The 23,932-nt window shown below is 49.0% G+C and overlaps 1 protein-coding gene across 5 annotated transcripts in view; it reads left to right on the forward strand.

Annotated features, from left to right (window-relative positions):
• The window catches only part of SIPA1L3 (signal induced proliferation associated 1 like 3), a 232,757-nt gene that overhangs the window by 1,146 nt on the left and 207,679 nt on the right, over positions 1–23,932 (forward strand). Inside the window, exon 1 of one of the 5 annotated variants that reach the window (XM_045989260.1) lies at positions 13,083–13,154. The exons of 1 other annotated variant lie outside the window; for it this stretch is intronic. The gene's annotated coding sequence lies outside the window, so the exon portion shown is untranslated. Of the gene's footprint in view, positions 1–13,082; positions 13,155–13,183; positions 13,341–13,550; positions 13,701–13,927; positions 14,019–23,932 lie in introns of those variants that run through there. 3 more of the 5 variants (XM_045989263.1, XM_045989261.1, XM_045989264.1) reach the window with 3 other exon arrangements.

Consider the following 23,932-nt stretch of genomic DNA (forward strand, 5'->3'; position numbering starts at 1 on the left):
GCGTTTTTCCTGCGACCCTGAGACCCTCTGAGGGTGGGGCTCTGGCTCTAGTCTAGGTCTGGCCCACGGTGGGGGGGGGGGGAGACACCTCTGATCTAGTTGATTTCCTCTTCTGCAGCCTCAGGTTCCTTGTTTGTAAAATGGGATGACAACATCAGTCTCAGCGGGTTGTAAGGATTTGCTGAGATGGTATTCCTAGTCCAGAGCCATCTCCTACTAAGTAGCAGCTCTTATGTATTATAATTGTTCTTCTTCAATGTTCTCCATCTGGCCCAGAGACTGTCTAACTGTGGGCTGTGACATGACAGCCCTGAGCTCCCCCACACATTCACTCCCAGCCTCAGTGTCCCATCTGTGAAATGGTAGTCACAGGATTTCGTGCCAGGGCTGTTTTGATGATTCCAGGAGATAATTCATGTGTAGCGGTTAGCACAGGGCAGGGTGCATAGTAAGCACTTAATAAACATAGCTTGTTTCTCTTAATAGGCTTTTGCTGCTTCTGTTTATATGCAGAACAGAGCAGGGATGAAGTTAGTGCCTCCCCCCAATTTTTATTCACCAAAGATTAAATTTTGAAACAGGCGCTGTATAAGAGCCTGAGAAGAGATGGCACTAGCCTGTGGTCAGCAGCCCTCGGCTTACCTTTCCCACACCGCTCCCCGCAAGCCAGCACATTCACCCCCATGCTTTATGTACTACCCCAGGGGTGCGAGCACTTGACCCTGTCTCAAAGCCGTATTAACCCCCTGAGCTCCAGCTCCAGATGTAGAGCCTGTGCTTCCTTGATGTCCCCTGGTGACTATCCCTTGGGCACCATAAACTCAACATGTTCAACCTAAACTTCTCCTCCCAGACCCAGGAGTCACCATCTGGGCAAATGGGCCAGCTGTGACCCAGTTGCCTGAGCCAGACCCTTGGGACTTGCACTTCTCCTCCAGCCTTCCCAGGGCCAGCTGACTGGCAAGGATGGAGCTGCCATTTCAGAGAAACACCATTTCATTGGCCCATCATGGTCTCCCATCTCGTGGGCACCAAAAGTCCACCTTGGCCACTGGAGATGGCCTTTTCTGACAAGGTTGAGTTGTTTCTTTTAGATCACCAAAGATTAATGCCTGTAAAACATTATTAAGGTTCGGAGAAGACAATATCGACTTGACCTGACCGCAGTGACCACATGTGTGGCGTAAAGGCCTGGTTTCTGAGGGGGCCCATTTTTACCAGTGTGGGCGAGTCGTTCATTTCTTTCTCAAAACTTATAGTGTGTCGGGGCGCCTGGGTGGCTCAGTCGGTTAAGCCGCTGCCCTTGGCTCAGGTCATGATCCCAGGGGCCTGGGATCGAGTCCCATGTTGGGCTCCTTGCTCAGCAGGGAGCCTGCTTCTCTCTCTGCCTCTGCCTGCCTCTCTGCCTGCTTGTGTGAGCTCTCTCTCTCTCTCTGACAAATAAATAAATAAATAAAATCTTTAAAAAAAAAAAAGTTATAGTGTGTCAATGAGTTAGAATATCCTGTATGGGAAGGCAGCCATCCTGGACATTTGGGAGGCAGCGCGCATGCCGGGGAAGAGGCTGGGAAGGGAATTTATTATATCCTTGTGTAGGTTTAAGTCTGTTGGCAGAAACCTGTCATTGTGATTTCATTTGATGATGGGAACCCGTGATCCCAGTCACATTTTTGATGGCCACCAAATTTACCTAAGCGCTTTTTTTGATCTGAGGAAATGAAGCAGTGACTTTTAAAGAAATCTTGGTCTTAATTGTTAGTGACAACAGCACATGGTTTTTTAGCAGTCTGTGTGGAATGGTCTAAGAGTTAAATGTGAGCCTGTTTTTCAGACATTGCAGTTGTCAGGTGGTAAATCAAAAATGGAATTTAGAATGTGCAGTAATTGGCGCCTTTTTTTTTCTGTACAACATATTTCACTGGTAGAATTCAAATTTAGGTTTGAAAAATGACACAGGTTATGGTAACAGCTTAACCTTGTCATGTGTTTAACTTGCAGGATCTAAGTTAAATGTATTTATGTTTTTAGAAGACAGTGTTTTTAGCTTTTAGAACGAGAGGCTACTGGACCAGTTCATGCATCTCTGCTTTCTTTAAGACTGATGCAGCTGTGGCTTAGGACTGCTCTGGTCAGAGACTTGATTCGCATGTGTGAGAATGGGTTGAATTTGGCTTTAAAAAGGTTATGCAAAGATACAGGCGCTTGTTGTAACATGTCAAACAACGCAGAGATGAATAAAGAAAGTAGTAGGTGCCGCCCTCCACTCTTAAAATCCCCTCCCCCGAAGGTAACCATTTACTTGGGCAAGGAGTATTAAGTATCTGCAGTCAGGATTGGAGATAATGGTAGTGATCAGAATGGATGTGCTTTCTGCCCTTGGCAAGTTTGGTAGATGCTCTTCCTTGCTTTTTTCTGTGCTTGTAAGGATGTATACAGTCATCTATTGATTGTTTTCTTCCTTCTTCCTCACTGCTCCCCCATAGAGGAGGAGTAAGGATCAAACCACACATATGTGTAACTTGATTTTTTTCAATTAATAATAGGGCATATCCCTTCAAGTGATTGCATACAGATCTGACTTCTTTTTTTTTTTTTTTTCAAGACTTTATTTTTAAGTAATCTCTATACCCATCATAGGGCTCAAACTTACAACTCTGAGATCAAGGGTTGCATACTCCACCGACTGAGCCAGTGAGGCACCCCTGGCTCATTCTTTTTTTTTTTTTTTTTTTTAGATTTATTTATTTGACAGACAGATCACAAGTAGGCAGAGAGGTAGGCAGAGAGAGAGAGAGGAGGAAGCAGGCTCCCTGCAGAGCAGAGAGCCCGATGCGGGGCTCGATCCAGGACCCTGAGATCATGACCTGAGCCGAAGGCAGAGGCTTTAACCCACTGAGCCACCCAGGCGCCCCCTGGCTCATTCTTTTTAATAGCTAGACACACATTCTTCAGTATGAGGAGACCATGCTTTATACCACCACTCCCCTGCCGCTGGGCATTAAGGTTGTTTCTAGGATTTCTTTCACCTATGCAAAGATGCATCCAGTAAGCGTTCTGGTACATACGCAGTAGAGCATAGTGGCTGAAAGCATTTGGACAGTGAACAAGACAGAGAAGATCCTCACTGTCCTGGGGTTTACATTCTAGCTGAGGAGGTGTGCAATAAACAAGGTAATTTTCGATGCTCAAAGTATCATAGAGGAATTAACAGGGTGAGGGGCTAGAGAGTGGTTGATAGGGCAGGCTGGTGGGGCACGGAAGGGGTGGTTACTTTAACTGGGATGGTACGGGCAGGCCTGCATGCGCAAGAGGCACCTGCTGTGCCAAGAGCTAGGGGAAGAACATTCTAGGCCCCAGGAACAGCAAATACAAAGGCCCAGAGGTGGGAGTGAGTTGGCTACAAAAACAGGATCATTGTGGTTGGACAAAGGTGAGATCCCATTTTTCAGGTTCATGCTACTTGAATTTTTATAAAATAATGCTAATTATGGTAATAGCACATAACATTTCTTAATGCTTCCTCTCTACTAGTTGCTCTTCTAAGCATTTCACACTTATCCTCACAAGACTCCCGTACTAAGTAGCTAAGTGTATGGGACTCACTTTACAGATGAGGAGCCGATTCCAGACTCCAGACTCTGCCCACACACCAAATTGCTGCTCTTCCCAGGCCCTCCTTGCAGGGCTGAGGCAAGTTTACCGAGTGGATGCAGCATTTCCTTTCCTAGTTGTCTGACATGCAGAGCACCATGGACTATATTTAGTACATCATTCACGTGGCGGCTTGCGTGGTCTGGGGAGGTGGTGGCATCGTTTCCACTGACAGACATGATGTGGTCCATTTCTGTTGGGATGTTTGGTTGTTTCAGAGTTGAAGGCCCTTTCGCAGAGCCTGTCCTCAAATAAAACAAGGGTGAACGTGCTTGAGGCGTGAAGGAGAGTGAACAAGGTGAGCGTCCCGTTTGGGTGAGCTTGGAAAGGGGACTTGGGCTGGTAGGGGAAAGCATGTTTCTGAGCACCAGGCCAGCATTTTTTGGCTGTCATAGTATCAAAATACATTCCAGCAACTACAGAGCCACCTACCACAGCACCCTGCTTCTGCCACTGTGACTGTGTCCATTTTGATTTGATATGGCTTGGGCCTTATGGGTTGTTCGAATGAAGGGCAAGCCTGACTAGATGTGGAGGCAGTGGTGGGTGCTTTTAATACCAGAAGTGTGGAGAGCATCTTTCATCCCGCCATCTAGGAAACATTTTTTTTCCTCCCTAGCTTGCATGCCAGGCACCATGCCAGACACTGACAATCTGAAGTCGAATAAGAAGACACTGGCTCTCAGGGGTCTGCAGTAATATTGTCCGTTAGAAGTACAACGTGAACCACCAATGTGGGCCATACACAGAACTTAACATTTTATAACGGCCACATTTACAAGAGTGAAATGAAATGCAGAAAATGAATTTTAATAATGTATTTTATTTCATCTAAAATATTACCATTTTGCATGTAATCAGCGGGAGTTACTGAGACGTTTTACTTTTTTTTTTTTTCCACATGAGGTCTTCAAAATACAGTGTGTGTTTTACACCGTCAGCCCATCTCCATTTGTGCCAGCCACATTTCAAGGGTTCAGTAGCCACGAGTGTTGGACAGTGTGGACATAGGGCCCGAGACTCAGACGGAAATCAAGGGTGGTAGTTCATGGTGATCAGAGATGCCGTCCGTATTGTATTGGGTGAATAAAGGTGGGTGAGGGCTGAAAAGCATATTCACTGTAGGCAGGTATAGCTAACTACCTGGCTGTCATCCATCATAGGTGCCTTATGGGCCTGGCACTGGGCATCATGCGTGCTGTGCATGCCGTGCGTGCCATGCGTGCCGGCAAGGACCATGATTATCCCTGTTGTACACCTGAGGAAGCAGCGGTCTGGCAACAAGAGGCCACTTGCTCAGGGTTTGTAATGATGGAGGCGGAATTTGAACTCTGATCCAGAGACCGTTCTCTTAAATCTCTGTCATCTCTGCTGTCTTAGTGTTTGAGGGGAGTGGGCTCTGAGTTTTGAGCAATAAAAACCACAGGAAAGACACATCACACAAAACGAATTCCCGGAGTTTGTCAGGATCGATCCTCAAGGCCACATCGGCGCTGGGGTGCTGGTGTAGAGACGAGTGACTGACACTTGGACTCCTAACTTTGGGCTCTAGGTTTGGTGGAGACAGGTCTTATCTCCTAGGAAAGAGAGGGGACTTTGGGGGCTAAGGAGGAGTGGGCAGGGACAGTGACAGAGGCAAGGAAAGGGCCCAGCCTATTGAAAGCTCATTCTAAACTGCTTCTTTGGGCTTGAAGCCTCTTTTCTCTTTCCACTACTCACTGTCCCTTGAGGCTATGGCCCTCTGTGAGAGCTTTGTGGCACCTTCCAGTGAGCTCAGCAACAGCAGCGCTTACCCAGCAGGTAAATCTCCCCTTTGCTCTGATCCAAAGAGGTATTGCTGGGGCTTGTGGATGGCTCAGTCATCGAGTGTCTGCCTGCAGCTCAGGTCATAGTCCCGGGGTCCTGGGATTGAGCCCCGCATCGGGCTCCCTGCTCAGCGGGAAGCCTGCTTCTCCCTCTCCCACTTGCCCTGCTTGTATTCCCTCTCGCTGTGTCTCGGTCAAATAATAAAAATCTTAAAAAAAAAAAAACAAACAAACCTAAAGAGATACTGCTGGATGAAGGGATGGGGTGAGAGGACACCACAGTGGTGGTTTCTTTCATCTGTGAGAGTCATTGTTCTAGACTTCTAATGACTCTCCTGGTTCTAGGTGCCCCCTCTCAGGAGCAGGATGAATCTGGGTCTCCTACCCAAACAAGGCAGGTACTGGAGCTTTCTCAGTTTGCTCGTGTCCCCAGGTGGTGGCCTGGTGCTGGTCCCTGTCCCAGGTGGTGACTCATGAGGGTTTTAACCTCTTCACCACTCCCCCCTCCTACTGCTAGACAGTGCCTCGTACGCAACAGATGCTCAATAAAGTGTCTGTTGGCTGAAGTAATGATACTAGCCAGCATTCACCAGGCTCTCATTGTGTGAAACACAGTACTGTTCGTGCCTTTCATGTAATTTCTCATTTAATCCTCATCACTCTCCATGGGGTAGGTACTGTTATTATTCCCTTTGCCTATATAGGGAAACAGGTCCTGAGGAGTGCAGGTCCTAAAGCTGCGAGTGTCCCAGCCAGGATTCAAACCCAAGCCACTGGCTCTTAAACACTCACTCTGCAGGCTCTAATGGCAGGACAGGTAGACAGATGGGGTGGGCAAGCAGGACCATACTGACTACTCCAGCTTCTCCGCTCCACTTGTGGTCTCTGTCCTCCTGTTCTGGGGTAGCCTTGTGTCAGGTCTCAGCACCTTTGGGCCCAGAGGCTTGAGTACCACTCTGGGTGTGAAGTTTCTCTGTGATTCTGGAACCTGCACGTCCCCCTTTCTTTCAATTAACAAGAACTAACTGGATATTTGGTATTATGAAAAAATCCCGATTTTTTTTTTTTAGGTATGATAATGCTGCTGGGGTTCTGCTTAAGAAAAAAGCCCTTATTTTTAAGACCCACATTCTGAAATACATGTGAACTGGTAAGGTTCAAAATAATGTGTATTTGCTTCAGAATAATACATATTTGCTTCAAAATATAATGGACAGGCTGGGAGTCGAAGGGACAGTGTGGCTGGGAGAATGAAGAGATGAAGTAACTGTTGGAACCGCCCGTGGGGTTATTATACTCCTCGTTTACCTTTCTGTGTTTGAGATATCTCTTCATGAAAAGTTAGAATCAAGGACAACAAATTTCACTTGGAATTTGTGTATTTCGAGCTCAGGTGTAGGTACGGGGGAGTTTCTTGCCTCTGCCCAGTCCACTTGTCTAATAAAAACAGGATTTTGGGGCTTTCTTGTTGTTGCTGTTTCCAATATGGAGTCAATACTTGGCCCAAGGCCTCAGAAAACCCCTTTGGTTAAGCAGCATCCGGGAGCAGTGAGGACACCAGTGAAGGTCCCAGTGGCCTCACGGCGGCCCCGGGCTGCTCTGAGTACTGGCCGCTCGAGGCCCCACGAGGCAGTTTACAGAGCTCCCAGTTCCTGAGATATGTTTCCTTCCAGCACCTGACTGCGGGGGCCCCTCCCACATTTTTTCCAAGGACGTGTTTCAACTGGAGGCCTCAGATCCTCCCCCAATCTTTCCCTCAGGGCAGACATGCACAGAGCCTTCCTTTGATGGGTCTTTGTTAAGGCCCCACAGAGAACCAGAAGCCGGAATTTGGTTAGCCTCTAGCACGGCAGCAGGAGGCAGGGAAGGTGCCCCTTTTCAGTTCTGACTTTTGACAGCAGAAGGGGCAAGATGCAGCTGTGAGAGCCAGTACCTCAGACCTGATGGTACTCCTCAGCCAGCCAGCAGTTAGAACTCCTTTACCACATGGACACCCTCTCCCGCATATGCAGAGGCTCCTGTTGCATTTGTTTTTTGGGGGGACTCTCGCTTAATCCACATGTGGCAGAAATCCTTATGTGGAAATGGCAGGAAAAGAGGACACCCTCATTTGGTGGGAGTGGGATCTCTGCTTATCGTTTGCCTGCCAGGTCTGTAGACATGGGTGACAGGGACAGGAGCTCTGGTCCGATCCTGCCGAAGCTGGCATTTGTTCCATCTCCTGATTCGTTCTTTTCCCCAGTGCCCGGTTTCTGTACACCACACTCTCGGTGTGTGGGCAGGAAGGCAGAACTCCTCCCGCAGCCCTCCGGCTTCCTCAGCCTTCTGCCCCAACATCCTCTTCAATTCTGTCGGGTCTTCTCCTTTCAAAGGCTTTGAGGCGAGTCCGGTGTGGAGAAAACGCGAGGAGGCCTGTCACTAGCTTAGCTTGATTTTCCCTGTTGCCGGTGTAGACTTGCACATGTAGGGATCCGAGAGTGGCAAACCCCAAATAGTCTGATTTTTCAACATAGGCATTTGGTGGGTATTCACAGAGCCAAGCAGTTTTCTAGGAATGAGGGGGACAGCAGTGAGCACGACAGAAAAGCTTCTCCCCTCCTGGGGCTCTCATTCAAAGGGGGGGGGGGGTGTCAGAGAGTAAAGGAGAACTCAGGAAGATGCATGCTGCGTCAGGTGGTCATAAGCACTAAGCTGAAGAAATTAAACAGGGAAAAGGGATAGGAAGTATTAGGGGGGAAGGTGTTGAAGTTTTAGACAGGGTGGCCAGAGATGGCCTCCCTGGGAGGTGACATGAATACAGGCCTGTAGGAGGTGAGGCAGTGAGCAGTGGGGGTGTCTAGGCAGAGGGAGCAGCCGGTGCAAAGGCCCTGAGACATGGGTCTGGTGAGATTGAGGCGCTCCTAAGGAGGCCCTTGTGGCCGGAGCAGGGGATGAGGGCAGAGAAGTGACAGGCTTGTTGATCTCTTAGAATCCAGTACAAGTTTGTCTTTTCTTTGAGATGGGAAGGTATTACAGGACTGATTGATTTGTTCATTAAATTTCAAAAAGTGCCCACATATGCCTGGAACTAAAAGAACAAAAATAAGTACTTAGCTCCCTTGAGCTGAGGCCACCACCATCCTAGTTTCTTGCTGGCGGCCAACTTCTTGACCCTGCATTGAGTGAGTTTCCTGGCTTGTATTAGGTTGAACCTTATGAAATCACCTTTTGCAGGGCCCAGAGTGTTTGAGTATTGGCAGTTTTATGAGGTTCAGCTTAATAGCTTCCTTTCCAGAGCCTGAGAAATCGACCGGTGCTTTCTTGGCGTAGGGGTTAGTAGTCACAGGTCAGGACCTCCTCCCCTTTTCTGCATCCCACGCTGCTCTGTCAGTGACAGGCCCAACCGTGTCAGCGACGACAGCAATGAGTACAGAACTCCAGAGCCCCATACCTAGTCTTGCTGTTAAGTCTGACAAGAGGCTGTCTCTTCCTTCCAGGACCTTACCTGGGGGTGGCATTAGTCATTCTTTGGCTTTCTGCATCTTGGTGCCACCAGTTTTGAAATCACAGAGTGCTCCCAGAGGGAAGGGCACCCCTGGACTGTTGCCGGATGTTTGGCCTGACTCACATGGTGGGGGAGCCCTTGGGGGCCAGGCAGAACTTCTGGGCATTCTGGATCAGTAACTGGGCACAGTAGCTGGCAGAGCGCCCAGCCTGGGGTGTCTGTGGGTATCTGTTGGACTGCAAAAGCTCAGGCTATGGGAGGATGTCCGAGGAGTGATGGAGAAAGGCCTGTACCCCGTCCTGTGTGACACACCCGTGCACTGACCGTACAGTCTCAAGTCTCTAGAAGCCCAGGGCACTGGGCTGGGTTCTGGGTTCTGGGTATAAAATAAAGGTAAAGGATTTTGGGTCCAGCTTTGGAGGTACTCAGTCAGGAAGTTGTTTCGGTTGGCCTGCCTTTGGTTGCAAACAATGGTAGTAGCAACAGCCGCCGCAGCAGCAAATAGGTAATTTATGTAACATCGACTCTCCACCAGGCACTGTGCTAGGCACTTCCCACGAAGTGACTCATCCCAAGCCTCCCAACAAGCCTGTAAGATAAGTACTCTTATTAGTCCCCTTTTTGCAGATGGGACAATTAAGTTTGAATAACTTTCCCAACATCACACAGCTAGAAAATGGTAGTGACAAGATTTGGACCCAGGGTGTATGACTCCAGAGGCCTCACTCTGAACTCACTGTGTGTTTCTGCAGTGGTTTGCCGCCCTCAGACCTGAGCAGATAGCAGAATCCCCGGGAGTGCTTGTTGAAGTACGGATTGCCAGACCCCCACCCAGAGTTTCTGATTCAGTAGGTCTGGCTTGAGAATCTGCATTTTTTTTTAAATATTTAATTAATTTATTTATTTGAGAGAGGGGGAGAAGGTCAGAGGGAGAAGCAGACTCCCTGAGGAGCAGGGAGCCGGATGCGGGACTTGATCCCATGACTCCAGGATCATGACCTGAGCCGAAGGCAGTTGCTTAACCAACTGAGCCACCCAGGCGCTCCGAGAATCTACATTTAAAAAATATATATATTATCTATTTGAGAGAGAGAGAGAGCAAGCAGTGAGAGGGGAGGGACAAGGGAGAGGGACAAGCAGACTCCCTGCTGAGCAAGGAGTCTGACATGGGGCTGGATCCCAGGACCGTGAGATCACAACCTGAGCCGAAGGCAGACGCTTAACGGCCTGTTACCCAAGCACCCAAGAATCTGGATTTTTGTCAAGTACCCAGGTGCTACTAGTGCTCCTGGGCCTGAGAGCACATTTTGGGAACCACTGACCTACTGGAATAGGAAACCCAGATGATAGTGTCCTGGTCAGATTTATGATCTCACATAACAAGCCCATAGATAGGCAGCACCAGAATTGACTAATTAAGCACTTCCACAATACCTGTAAGCAAGCCCTCTATGTTGTGCCACTCTGCCATCCTTGGTTGTCTCCCATGTCCTCAGACTCATCCTCATGGCCACAGGGTGACTGCCACAGCTCCTGTTGTCACACCTGACAAGGATAGCTAGCAACAGAAAGAGGGCATCTGTTACTGACCATTTAGCTCTAACAAGTGAGGAGACCTTTCCTAGACACCCCGTCTCTCAGATTCCCCTCATATCTCATTGGCCAGCATTGTGACACGTGACCAGGCCTGGGCAAATCACAGGCAAGAGCCCATCAGGATTTACTCTCAGGGCTGGAGGCTGGAACCATCTTTCCGTGAAGCACATGACTGTTGGGAGGAGAGTGGCAATAGGAATAAAATTGGAGTGATATTTAGGAAAGAACTTGGAGAGGGCTTTGGAATTGGTAGGCAAATGACTGGATCTGCTGCAGAAGTTAGTAAAACAAAGTGGAAGCATTACATACTCATACATTTTCATGTCATTGTACTTACACACTTTGTTTTATAATTACCTGAATCAGGACTTCGCTTTTGTTCTCTACTCATGTCCACCTTCGAGAAGGTGTACCTCGTCTCAGTACCATAGGAGATGCTGGTCTTGTTGAGAAATCCAGTATATATTTTTTAAAGATTTTATTCATCCACTTTTGCAAGAGAGAGAGCATGCGCGGGCATGGGACGGGTGGGGGGGGTGGGACAGAGGGGGAAGCAGGCTCCCCGCTGAGCAGGGGGCCTGACTTGGGACTCCATGCTAGGACCCTGGATCATGACCTGAGCCCAAGGCAGATGCTTAACCAACTGAGCCACCCAAGCACCCGAGAAATCCAGTGTTTTATCTGAAAATCCAGGCAAATGCAAGCTGAATAGTGAGGCAGCAGTCTGGGGCAGTGTGCAGGTGTTTGAGAGCATTCGCTCTGCTCAGAAACACTTGGCTCTCCCTTCTCCTTGACCAGTTGCTGTTTGAGGGACTCCCTGTAGAGGCTCAGTTTCCCCTTCTGAGAACTGGATCATAAGGTGGCTGGATGGATAAAAGGAGAAGAGACTGGTCAAGTGCTTACCCCAGTCTCTGGCACAAGATAAGTGCTCACGAGTATGACCTCTGCTATTAACAAATGGGACTTTTTTTTTTTTTTAAGATTTTATTTATTTGAGAGAGGGAGCATGAGCAGGAGGAGGAGGGGCAGAGGGAGACACAGACTCCCACTGAGCTGGGGCTTGGGCCTGAATCCTGGAACTCCAGGATCATGACCTGAGTTGAAGGCAGACGCTTAACTGACTGAGCCTCACAGGTGCCCTAACAACTGGGACTTTTTTTTTTTTTTAACATTTTATTTATTTGACAGAGAGAGAGAGAGAGATCACAGGTAGGCAGAGAGAAAGGCAGAGAGAGAGAGGGAAGCAGGCTCCTTGCTGAGCAGAGAGCCCGATGCGATGTGGGGCTCTATCCCAGGACCCTGAGATCATGACCCTAGCCAAAGGCAGAGGCTTAACCCACTGAGCTACCCAGGCGCCGCCAAATGGGACTTATTAATTGAATAATTAAGTTACCATTTAATAAGCCTTCCCTCTCCTTCCAACAGTCTGTGAAAGTGACCATTTTGCTATTTCCTGTGGATGCCTGTTGCTCGTGCTTATGGTCACAGTGTAGACACGCGTGGGCTGCGGAGTTAACCTGAAGCTGGTAGTGATCCTGGCTTCTAGGTTGTTGGGTGGATTCAGTGCATGAAAGTATGTACAGCGCTTAGAACCACAGAGAGCACTTAATACACGCTGGACAGTAGACCCTTGATTGACTCAGGGTTTAAGAGAACCAACCCCCTCATGGTCAAAAATCTGTGTATAACTTTTGATGCCCCCAAACTTAACTCCTAATAGCCTGTTATTGACCCGAAGCCTTACCAATCGCATTTACATATTTTGTATGTTGTATTATATGCTGTATTTTTGGAATAAAGCTGGAGAAAAGAAAATGCTATTGAGAAAATCAAAAAGAAGAGAAAGTACGTTTACACTGCTGTACTGTAAGAGCTATGCAAGTGGACCTGCCCCGTTCAAACCCATGTTCAAGGGTCATCAGTATTTTTTGTGTGTGTAAATGAGAAGGGCAGTAAGAATCTTTATTCTTTTTTCCCCACTCAGCTGCCCAGGATTTAAACACCATGACCATGATCACCCCCTATTTTCAAGGTTGAGGCTGAATCTGATTGAGGGCAGCATGTCATAACTACAGCTGATAACTGTTGAGCATTTTTTGTGGGTTAGGCTAAGTGCTCACTCTACCGACCTCATTCTCCCATTCACCCCATTTTACAGATGCAGCAGCCAGGGCCCAGTGGGGGACCTCTCTCATCTTGCAAGGAGATCTGGTGCAGTGGTTAAAACTGGAAACCCAGAGCCTCACTCTTCTGGGTTACCCCCCCTCCAGACCACTTCCTTGCAGTGTGACCTCCAGCCTATGACTTCTGTTCCTGAATTTTCTCATTTGTGAAATAGGAATGATAATAGTACACACTAAGAGGGTAGCTGTGAGGGCTGAGGAAGAGAACTCCTGCCAAGTGCTTACAGGGGTGCCTGGTGCAGGGTGAGCCCTCCCGTTTTCTGGCTGTTGTTATTATTAGGCAAAGCCTTGAGGCCGTGCTTGCAAAGCTGGCGGGAGGGGCCCAGCGTCTGTGCTTAATCATTAAGCTGCGTTGCCTCTGTGAGCGAGGGAGCGAGCAAGCGGGTGGGGAGAAGACGGAGAGTCCGCTCAGGGAAAGGAGCCCACCTTCGGATGGTGAGTTTGTGAATGGAGCCGGCGGGCACCAGCCCGAGGCCAGGGGAGGCGGTGGGCACGGATCCAGCCCTGGCTCGCCCCGGGGAACAGGTGGCCCGCTCCTGGGTCGGCGCTCGCAGGCGAGCCGTCTTTGTTACCTTTGAGCTTTCTCTGCAACCCATTCAGGCTCCTCAGACCACGTGTCTGGTGAGTAAGGAGTCCTTGCCCCGATCTCTCCCCGCTCCCTCCGCCCAGGGATTGTGGGCGAAGAGGCCCTCCTTGGGAGTGCGCCCGTTCGCTTCGCGGCGAGCGGGCGGGCGCGGGGAACTCCGCGGCCGCCGAGTGGTTGCGGCCGCCGGGAGAGTCGCAGATGGGAGCCGGCGCGGCAGGTTCCCGTTTCCGCATTCCAGACACCCGCGGCCGGCGGGGCGGGGAGCCGGCGGCGGCGCGCGGGCAGGTGGCCTTGCCCCTTGCCCGGAGCAGACCCGGCGCCCGCGAGATCCCCTCGGTCACCTGCCTGGGCACCTGCCGGCTCTGGGATAGGGGTGCGCTCCGGCTGGCTCTGGGGTGAGTGACGTTTGCTAAGTTTGTTGGTAACTTGTAGAGCAGAGAAAGGTAATGATGTGTTTCTGGGTTTCAGGAATGAGACTGGTGGCTTTTTTGTTTTCTTCCCCCCCCACCCCCTCCTCTGGCGTGAAATGTTTACCTGTCTGCTCCGAACTGTGAAGAAAGGTGGGTGGAGTGTTGAGGGAGTGAGAAGAAAATGGAGACTATTTCTCCCCCAAGGAAGGAATCATTCCGTGAATGCTGAGCACCTGTGGGGTGCAGACTTATCTGCCAGGGGCTGTGGGGCATCCCTGGTACAGAGGAGCTGTGTGGCCTCAGGTGGGTTCCTTTCCCTCTCTGGGCCTCCCTGTCCTCATCCGATGAAGTGCGAAATAGGAGCGGTATCCACAGGCCTTTCCAATGACTCTTATAATGTAAAATGCTCACAGCCTGGGCACCCAGTGGTACTCAGTGTCAGCTGTCCCTGTGCTCCCCCCACCCCCAAATTCGCTGGCCTTATCTCTGACTTCTCAACTGCTGCTGGCTGTACTCCAGCAGCTCGGGCCTCCTCCTGTTCCTCCCTCAGGGCCTTTGCCCTGGCTGTTCCCTCTGCCTAGAACACTTCCCTTAGTATCCCCTTCAGGTCTCTGCTCAAATGTCACCCTCTCTGTGAGGCCTCTGTCCTTACTAAATAGCAGTTTCTCCACGACTCTTAGCCCTTTAAATGTGCTTTATTTTTCTTCATAGCATTTATTAGCCCTTGACATAATTGCTTATCATTTGCCACCCCCCCACCAGCTACAGGCTCCATAAAAGCGTAGGGACTTGTGGTAGGTGTGGGATAAATTATTTTATGAATGAATTGATGATATCAGGTGCAATATTGTCAGAGGACGGACGGCAGTCCGCTCTTGTGGTTTGAGTTAGAATGTCACCGACCTGCAGCTGTGGGGAGGTGGCATACCCACACCCTCCCTTTGATCCTCATGGGGCCTGCCCGAGGTGTCCAGGCCTCTGGCTTCCTGCCCCTCAGCCGCTTCAGTCTGTTCAGTCCTGGCCCTGCCAGTGGCTCGTCCAGGCAGCCCGGATTCACGCGGCAGGGGATGGAAGGCCTTGGCCCTGGTGAGTGTGGACGATGTGTGCGGGTTCATTCAGGTGGGGAGGCTTTGTGGGAGACACCACCCAGACATACACATGTTACCCTGTATATGGGAAACCTGCCTTATTGCTACATCCTGTGTGGTGTTCCTGCAGAAGGTTGGGGAGTGCCTTGGAAATAAGAATTAACCGGCCAGGCACTGTTTATTGGTCTTCCGTGCTTTACCCGGCCATCATTCTCATCCTGGGGCTGAGCAGATTTTAATTAAATGGTGAACTCGGTGAGTCTCTGTCGTAGCTGACACCCCATCAATCCTCTGGCTCCTGGTGTCAGCAGCTGGTTCTGTAAAAATACCGGCTTCCCCAGGCTCCATGGATCCAGGTCAGTGGTCCTCTCGGATTTCTCCCGACAGCATGAGACACTGAGGGACTGAGGTGCTGACGGACTTCCCGCTGCATCATACACCATCACACCTCCCGGCCTTCCGCTATATTAAGGATGTGCGAAGTGTCAGTGGAGCGGCTCCCGCAGCATTCAACCATGCCCTTCGAGCTCCAAGTGCAGTGATTTTGGAGCTGGGTTGAGGCCCCTCCTGAGAGGCCACTGCACATAAGGCTCAGGTCCCGGCACTGCCCACGCTCTGGGCACAGTGTTTACCTTCTCTGGGCCTCCGTTTCCTTATCTGGAAAATGGGAATAATTGATAATTCCTGCCTTCAATGAGAAGTTCAAGTGAGATCAGGTGACCCAGTTAGCACCATGTCTAATACATAGAGAACAATCGCTAAATGGGAGTAAGAATTAGGAATCCAAGCCCCTTTTAAACTTTTTTCTGTCCCTGTTTTGTGGACTCCTCTCTGCCCTACGTCCATGTCCGCATCCTCCCACAACCCTGCGCTCAGAGTAACAACCAAGTACTGTATAGGTCTTTCCACATTTGCCCCCATGGTTATATAATCCTGTAGAGAGAAATGTTATCCCATAAGGGATAATATTACCCTCATTTTCCTGCATTTGGCTTTTCTGACGCGGCAATACCACAGAGAAATGCCTTTAAGTTCATAGGTAGCACTCACATTTGCGGTTTTATTTATTTATTTATTTGACAGACAGAGATCACAAGTAGGCAGAGAGGCAGGCAGAGAAAGAGGGGGAAGCGGCTCCCTGCCGAGCAGAGAGCCTGATCTGGGGCTTGATCCCAGGACCCTGGGATCATGACCTGAGCCGAAGGCAGAGGCTTTAACCCACTGAGCCACCCAGGCGCCTCCACATTTGCTCTTTTAATGGCTGCGTAACACATGGTGGTGTGGGTGTACCATAATTTATTTGGCCAGGCCATCCCTCATGCTCATTCTCTTTGTTTCTGTGGCTTTTTTTTTTCAAATTATTATTTTTATCGATAGACTTCTTTAATTAGATTGCAGGCATCCAACCTGCTTTGCCACCTTGTTAACTTAAGCTCTCAGCCTTTGAGAATGAATATGAAGTAGCATTAACATAATGATAGCTCTGGCCCAGATCGGAGATGTATTTTCTGGAGGTTTCTCACCAGGTCCAGCACAACTTTGAACTGTCTACTTTAAATGCTTTTTAATTATAAAAGTGATTAATAGATTCATCACCCTTAATACAGATCAGTTGTGCCTAATGAGTACTTGTTAACAAAATAAGAGAGAGGAGGTACGTGCGTTTTCATTTTAAGGATCTTTGTTATCCGTATGTGACCGATTTCGTGGGGATCTTGGATCGATAGGCATGTTTGATTTTTACGTGGTCCTTTAATTAGGTGGTCCTATAATATTGGGCTTTGTGAAGCTTGCACAGCGGTGTACAAGGTAGAGGTTTCTTCCAGTTCGCTATTACTACGGAACAAGCACCCCCAAAACATGAGGCCTTAAAATGACAAACTCCGGTTTACTGAGCCTCATGTGGATGGCTCTCCTGCCGGTCTTGATGGGGGTTTCTCGGGTGGCTACAGACAAAGGGTGGATGGAGCTGGGACCCTCAAGCTGTTTTACTCGTGTAACACCTTGGAGATGGCTGGGCCACCCTCACTGTGGTCTCTGTTCTTATTCCGTGTGGCCTTGCCAGCCAGTAGACTGGCTGTGGACTTACAACATGGCAGCCCAGGGCTTCCTAAGCCTTCTCACGGCCTCGTCCAGAACTGGCCCAGCTCTCTTCAGCCTCATTCCGTTGGCTCAAGTGAGTCACAGGGTTAGCCCCGATTCAGCGTGGGAGGGCTGACTTGGGACTTGAGTTCCAAGGGGTGGGGCCCAGGGGGGCCGTCTTTAGAGACTACCACAGCCTTCATTTTCTCATGTAAGGAGAAGTGCCGAGGCGAGCAGGAGAAGTGGTGGCACAACTTACCATCGCTCCTGTGTCCTGGGCTCCTCTCTCTCTGCGTCGCTGCTGTCCTTCGCCTCACAGTGATAGGAAGGCTCTTCTGCCTCCGGCCCCACATCCTTGTCACAGGCAGGAAGAAGCAAAACTCTTAAGGGAAGGGAGTCAGTGCGTCTATCAGGAAATCTTAGCTGGCTTCTACTTGTGTCGCTTTGGTGAGAGAACCCCATGGCATGACCACCCTTAGCTACGGGGAAGTCTTGGAAGTGAAGTTTTTAAAGCTAGGCTTTTCACTGGGGCACCTGGGTCGCTCAGTCAGTTGAGCAAGCGTCTGCCTTCAGCTCAGGTCATGATCCCAGGGTCCTGGGATCGAGCCCCGCATCCGGCTCCCTGCTTGGCAGAGAGCCCGCTTAGCCCCTCCCTCTACCTGCTGCTCCCCTACTTGTGCTTTCTCTGTGTGTGTGTGTGTGTCAGATAAATAAATAAAATCTTAAAAAGAAATTTAAAAAAAGCTCGGCTTATCACCACCCTAAATGAAGGGTCAGTATTGAAGAAGAGAGAATGGACATACCAGTAGCAGCATCTACAAGTGTCCGTCCGGACAGTCTAGGAGGCAGTGAGGCAGCACGTGTTCATTTACCGTCTGTTAAGAAAGTGGGGTGGACCTGGCACCAGGCCCCTTACAGAGGCTGCAGGTATCTGGGAAGGGAGCACATCTGGGGGTTAAACTGATCCTTTGCGGCCCCTAACTAGATAATTGCTCAGCTCACGCCTCCCAGCTAGATGTTTGAAGTTAGACTAATGATGATAATAACCAGTCTCATTAAGGGCTTACCTTGTGTAGAGGAACTATGAACCAACCCGCTCCGTCTTCGCCACGGCCCCACAAAGTAGGCACTGTTACCAGCCTCCCTTTTCAGATACAGAAACAGACCCGCCACGTTAAGTGACTTGCCATAGGCCCTCCCTGCTTCCCTCCCTCCCGCCGGCTCCTGGGGAGCAGTGCAGTGGACACGCGACACGCGGTCTCTGGCGGTCTGGCTCTGGAGTTGCTGAATCAGTGCGCCATGCTTTGTGAGTTTATTTCCAGAACCGTTTCTTGTGGAAATGAATATGTAAGTGACAGCGGGACAAACCATGAAGCAGAAGCCACCTACTACTTCATCCCCTCCACTCCTGCTTCCTCCCTCGCTGGTCCCATCTGTCAGTCACTTGGTGAACATGCTTCCTCACCACTTTCTAAATGCATCCCATTTTTAAAAGATGGCCTCTGGGCACACAACAGCAGATTAATCAGACTCTTTGGTGCACGATACATTGGCATTTTGGGGTTCACCTAAAATGTCTGTTATAAACTATCTGCCTGCCCAGGAATGAGAACAGGAGCAGTAACACATGAACCTGTGTTGTGGTACTTCCCATCCCACCCCCTGCCTCCCCTCCTGGAGGTGACCAGCACCTTGAATTTGTTGTTTGTCATTCTTTATCTTAAAAACAATTGTGGGGGCGCCTGGGTGGCTCAGTGGGTTAAGCCTCTGCGTTGGGCTCAGGTCAAGATCTCAGGGTCCTGGGATCGAACACTGCATCGGGCTCTCTTCTCGGCAGGGAGCCTGCTTCCCTTCCTCTCTCTCTGCCTGCCTCTCTGCCTACTTGTGATCTCTGTCTGTCAAATAAAATCTTTATTAAAAAAATTATGTTTGAACTTTATACAAATGATATTGTCTACAAATGATGGATAGTCTAGTGGGACTTGCATTTTTCACATAATATTGTGATTCTAAGATTGAGCTAGACTGTTTTCGGATAGCTGTAGTTCATTCTTTTTTTTACTGCAATGTGATATTCCACTGGCTGAATATACCACATTTTTTGTGTTCGTTATTTGCATTCCAATGAGCATTTCACTAGTTTCTAGATTTTTTCTATTCATGGGCTACTGTGAATGTTGTTCCACATATTTCCTAGTAGGCATCGGTGAGAATTTCTTTGGGGGGTGTACTGAGCACCAGATTGATGGGTTGTAGGATGTGAGCATCCTTGACTTTGCCAAATATTGTCAGACTGTTCTCTAAACCTTGTCTCCAAGGGCTCGGTTTGGTAAAGCTTTTTTATTTTTTGCCAGATACAAAATGAAATTCTGTGGTTTCAGTTGTGCTTCTGTGAAGACTCATAAGGCAGAATATCTTTTACTCTTCTTCCAGATGTAGCTTGGTCATCACTTTGGATACTTTTTAGTACTGATCTGTAGGTGTTTTTATGTACACTCGATCCTGGAACTAGGTGGGGGTTAGGGGTGCATACCTACCACATAGTTGAAAATCCATGTATAACTTTTCACTCCCCAGAAACCTAACTACTAATTGTGTACTATTGATTAGAAGCCTTACTGGCAGCAGTCGATTAACACATGTTTTATATGTGATATGTATTATGTACTGTAATTTTTTTTTAAGATTTTATTTATTTATTTGACAGAGAGAGATCAGAAGTAGCCAGAGAGGCAGGCAGAGAGAGAGAGGGAAGCAGGCTCCCTGCTGAGCAGAGAGCCCCACGTGGGACTCGATCCCAGGACCCCGAGATCATGACCCGAGCGGAAGGCAGTGGCTCAGCCCACTGAGTCACCCAGGCGCCCTGTACTGTATTTTTAAAGTAAGCCAGAGAAAAGAAAATGTTATTGAGAAAATCACGAGGAAGAGAAAACGCGTTTATAGTACTGTACGGACTACGTGGACCTGCATAGTTCCAATGTGCGTCGTTTCTAGGTCAGCTGTATTCTGGTTACGGATCCTGGGGCAGCAGCCTTTTTAACCGAACTGTCCATTTTGGGATTCTCATGCCATCCTTTCCTTGGTTGTTCCTTCTCCCCTGTTTGCCCTCTCCCCAGCTCCGTGATAGTGTTTTGTGTACCCGCAGCTCACAGTGATTCTTCTTTGGAATGGTCCTCAATTTGTGGGCGTTTTTGATACATTGATGTGGATATAGGACCTGTTCCACTCCCTCTGCCGAGCTTTTTGATCCCGGTAGGTTCAACTGCGTAAAGTAGAAAACTGCATATAAAACAAAATGACAGTGGCCTAAGCAAGGTAGAAGTTTCGTTCTCTATCACATAAGGGAGCCCAGTGCTGCATTCTTATTGTGGACCTGGGCTGCTTCTACCTCTTTGATCCATCATCCTTGTCCTCCTACCTCATGATTCAAGATGGCTGCTCAGCTCCAGCCATGGCATCCCAGCAAGCTGGGAAGAAGGGATGAACTTGGGCACCCCTGTCTCTAAAGAGTCTAAAAGACTTAATGGAAGGAGCACACACATTTTCTACATTCAGATTCTTGCTCAGTACTTAGTCCCAGTGCCATTTATAGTTGCAAGGGGTCTGGGAAGTATAGTCTTTATTTCACAGGGCCTTGTTCTAGGCTAAGAAAACCTGCTAAGTTAAAAGGAGAGATTCAGGGGTGCCTAGGTGGCTCAGTGGATTAAAGCCTCTGCCTTCAGCTCGGGTCATGATCTCAGGGTCCTGGGATCCGAGTCCTGCATTGGGCCCTCTGCTCAGCAGGGAGCCTACTTCTTCCTCTCTCTCTGCCTGCCTCTCTGCCTACTTGTGATCTCTGTCAAATAAATAAATAAAATCTTAAAAAAAAAAAAAAGGAGAGATTCACTGTTGGATTAGGCAACTAGCAGCTTTACTAGTTCGAAGTGTTCCCTAAAAATGGCTCTTAAAGGAGCTGCCAGACAACCAGGATGATACCTCAAGATGATCCCTCTTTTGAGTCTTTGATTTATTACACAAATACTGCTTGAGCACCTGTGTTGTTCTGGCACTGTTCTGGGAATTGGAAAGACAGTCACGGACAAAACAAATGAAGGTCCTCATGGGGCTTACATTGTGAAAGGGAAGATAGTAAAGAAACAAAGAGTATAGTAAGTCCAAAAGAGAGAATGGGTGTGAAAAACAGTAAAGGAGGGTACACGCAATGAGAGTAAGTAGCATGGGGTGGTCTCTAATTTTTGAAGACATGTGATGCTGTTGTAGAGAGTGGGGGGTCAGGGCAGGCCGCTTTCAGATGACATTAGAGCGGAGGGGAGGAAGGGGAGTGCGGGAGTTGTGTGGGTATCTGAGGGAAGAGCATTTGGGGCAAAATAAGTATAGGGGGCGGGGGAGGAGAGAAAGGTGGGGGGGATGAGAGGGGCCGATGGATTGTGTGTGGCCGTGGGGGCCACAATGAGGACTCCAGCTTGACCCAGACTGACATGAAGCCCCAGGAGAAAGATGCCATCTGATCGTCAGCTGTTGAGAGTGACAGTACTCACAAGCCACTTCTCTGAGTCAAGCTTTCTCCAAAAAAAAAAAAAAGAAGAAAGTAAATAGTTTCAGCTTACCTAAGACCACTCTGGTTTTATTTGTACGGGCCATCATCCGCCCCCATGGGATAATTTTTAAGTTAAAGTTTGGTTTTTATCTATGAAAGATAAGAATCTTTTTTAAGGGCACCATGACAATATTATGATCCTGATTAAAATAACTAACAGTAGGGATGCCTGGGGGGCTCAGCAGGTTAAGCCTCTGCCTTCCGCTCAGGTCCTGCGTGATCCCAGGGTCCTGGCATCAAGCCCCACTTTGGGCTCTCTGCTCGGTGGGGAGCCTGCTTCCCCCTCTCTCTGCCTGCCTCTCAGCCTATTTGTGATCTCTGTCTGTCAAATAAATAAATAAAATCTTTAAAAAATAAGATAAAATAACTAACAATAATTGCTTGATGTCATCTGGAATCCAGTTAGTGTTAACATTTCAGATCATCTCATAAATGTCTTTTTATAATTGACTTGTTCTGATCAAGGTCCACTGTGGGATTTGGTTCACATGCCTGTTAGTGTCATTTAATCTATAGGTCCCCTCACCACTCCCCCCCCCCCCCGTTTTTTTGTATAGTTTATTTGTTGAGAAAAGCCCTATAACTTGTTGTGTGGATCTCCCAGAATCTGTGTCTGGGGTAGTGTTTTCATGTTGGTAGTGAACTTGTTCTTTCGTCCCTCTGTTTTCTGCAAATGGGTGGTTGCGTTTGGAGCCTGGATTGGATTCAGGTTTGAGATGTACACACACACGTGTGTGAGGCGGGGATGGCGGTGAATTCTCCAGGCTGCTGCTGCGCGTTCTGTCAGCAGGTGGGCAAAGCCCATGATCTCTCTCTGTCATGCTCTGTAGAGTTACTGGCTGGAAATAACCATTTCCTAGACCCATGATATCACTTGGGGTTTGCAAAAATTGTGACATTTGTAGTTCTGTCCTCCTCTTCATTTATTAGATGGAATATTTCTCCAGAGAGAAACCTCCCTCATCTATTATTCAGGTATCCTGAGGGTATCGACTCTTTTGAACTTTCGTTTACATTAGAAATGAGTATCGAACAACTGGGTTGGTGGCTTCTGATCTGCAGTTTTTCCCTTCGGTGATTCAAGTCGTCTTTGTTTTCGCGTTCATTCATTCGATGTGTACTGGTCTCCACTGTTGGCAAGCCTCCTCTTGGTTCGGGAATAAACAGATGAACTGTCACAGATACCTCATTGTTTAGGTACAGGTGCTGTGGGCCTTACCTTTGGCCAGGTGGAGCCTGTGTGTGTCACCCTGTGTCACCAGGGAGAGATGACTCCAGGCTGCTGTTGACATTTCCATTTTTGTTCTCTTTCACTGGCCACATATTATCAGACCTACAGCCTCTAGAGAGTTCTTGCTTCACGCCAGGGGATTAATCCCTTATGCTTGGGTTTTTGAGCATCTGAATTTCTTGTGATCGGAAACTCCATTCCTAGACAAAAGAACAAAAAAGGGTTCTGCTCCGTTGGAGGGGCTCTCCTTCTAGTAGCCTCGCCAGGGGCGAGCCGTGACCCCAGGCAGTGTTGTCTGGGTCATAAATTCTTTGGAGCAGGAGCACGCATGAAATCACTTGGATGCCTTGGGATCAGTTAGGCATTCTGTTGCGGGCTACCTAAGGGCTTTCTTTTCTTCTGGAGATTACAACACATTTACTCCCTCTGGGGGGAGCAGGGGGGTGGGGGGATGGGGGGATTGGGGTGGGGTGGGGAAGAGTTGATCCAGAATGATGTCGAATTCATTAATTCATCTAGTCCCTGACTTGTTCCTTTGGCAGATATTTACTGAGCATTGCAGGCCTCCCGAAGGCTGGGGTCAGAGTCCGGGAAGGCCTGTCCTCCTGGAGTCTAGGTTCACATTGAAGGACATAGAAGACAAAGTAGTAAACAGATGAATCCGCTGTTTCAGGTGGGGATGAGTAGTGCCATGAAGTTATTAAAGCAGAACGATGAGAGCCATCCTGGAAGGTGGAGGGGACTGTGGGAGGCTGGATAGCAGGGGAGCTCAGGGGCGAGCTTCGCCCGGGCGGGACAGAGGTGCCAGCCTTGCGAGAAATCTGGGGCGAGAGGCGTGCTGGCGTGAAGAATAGCCAGCACAGAGGTGTTGAGTGGGGAGTGAGTTAGGTGTGTGGAGGAATGGGCCAGTAGCCCATGTGGCTGGTGCGTTGTGGAAGGGGGTGTAAGGGCAGGCAGGAGCGGGAGCCTAGTAGAGGGTTCTGCTTTTATTCTGAATGTTCTCCCCGACATTGCCTCTTGTTGCCTTGGAAGCTTGATGGAGGGGTGACCGTGGGAAGAGGAGGGAGGCAGGTGTTATCAGAGGGGAGGGGAGGGATGTGGTACCTGACCCCAGTCCTGGCATTGGCGCTCAAGACAAGTGCATGGCCTGACGACTTGGCTACGGGATTAGTCAGTGGGTGGTGAGTGGGGTGAGAGATTGGCGGCTTCCGTCTGCAGG

This window comes from Meles meles, chromosome 19, assembly GCF_922984935.1.
Source record: "Meles meles chromosome 19, mMelMel3.1 paternal haplotype, whole genome shotgun sequence".
NCBI classification, from domain to species: domain Eukaryota; kingdom Metazoa; phylum Chordata; class Mammalia; order Carnivora; family Mustelidae; genus Meles; species Meles meles.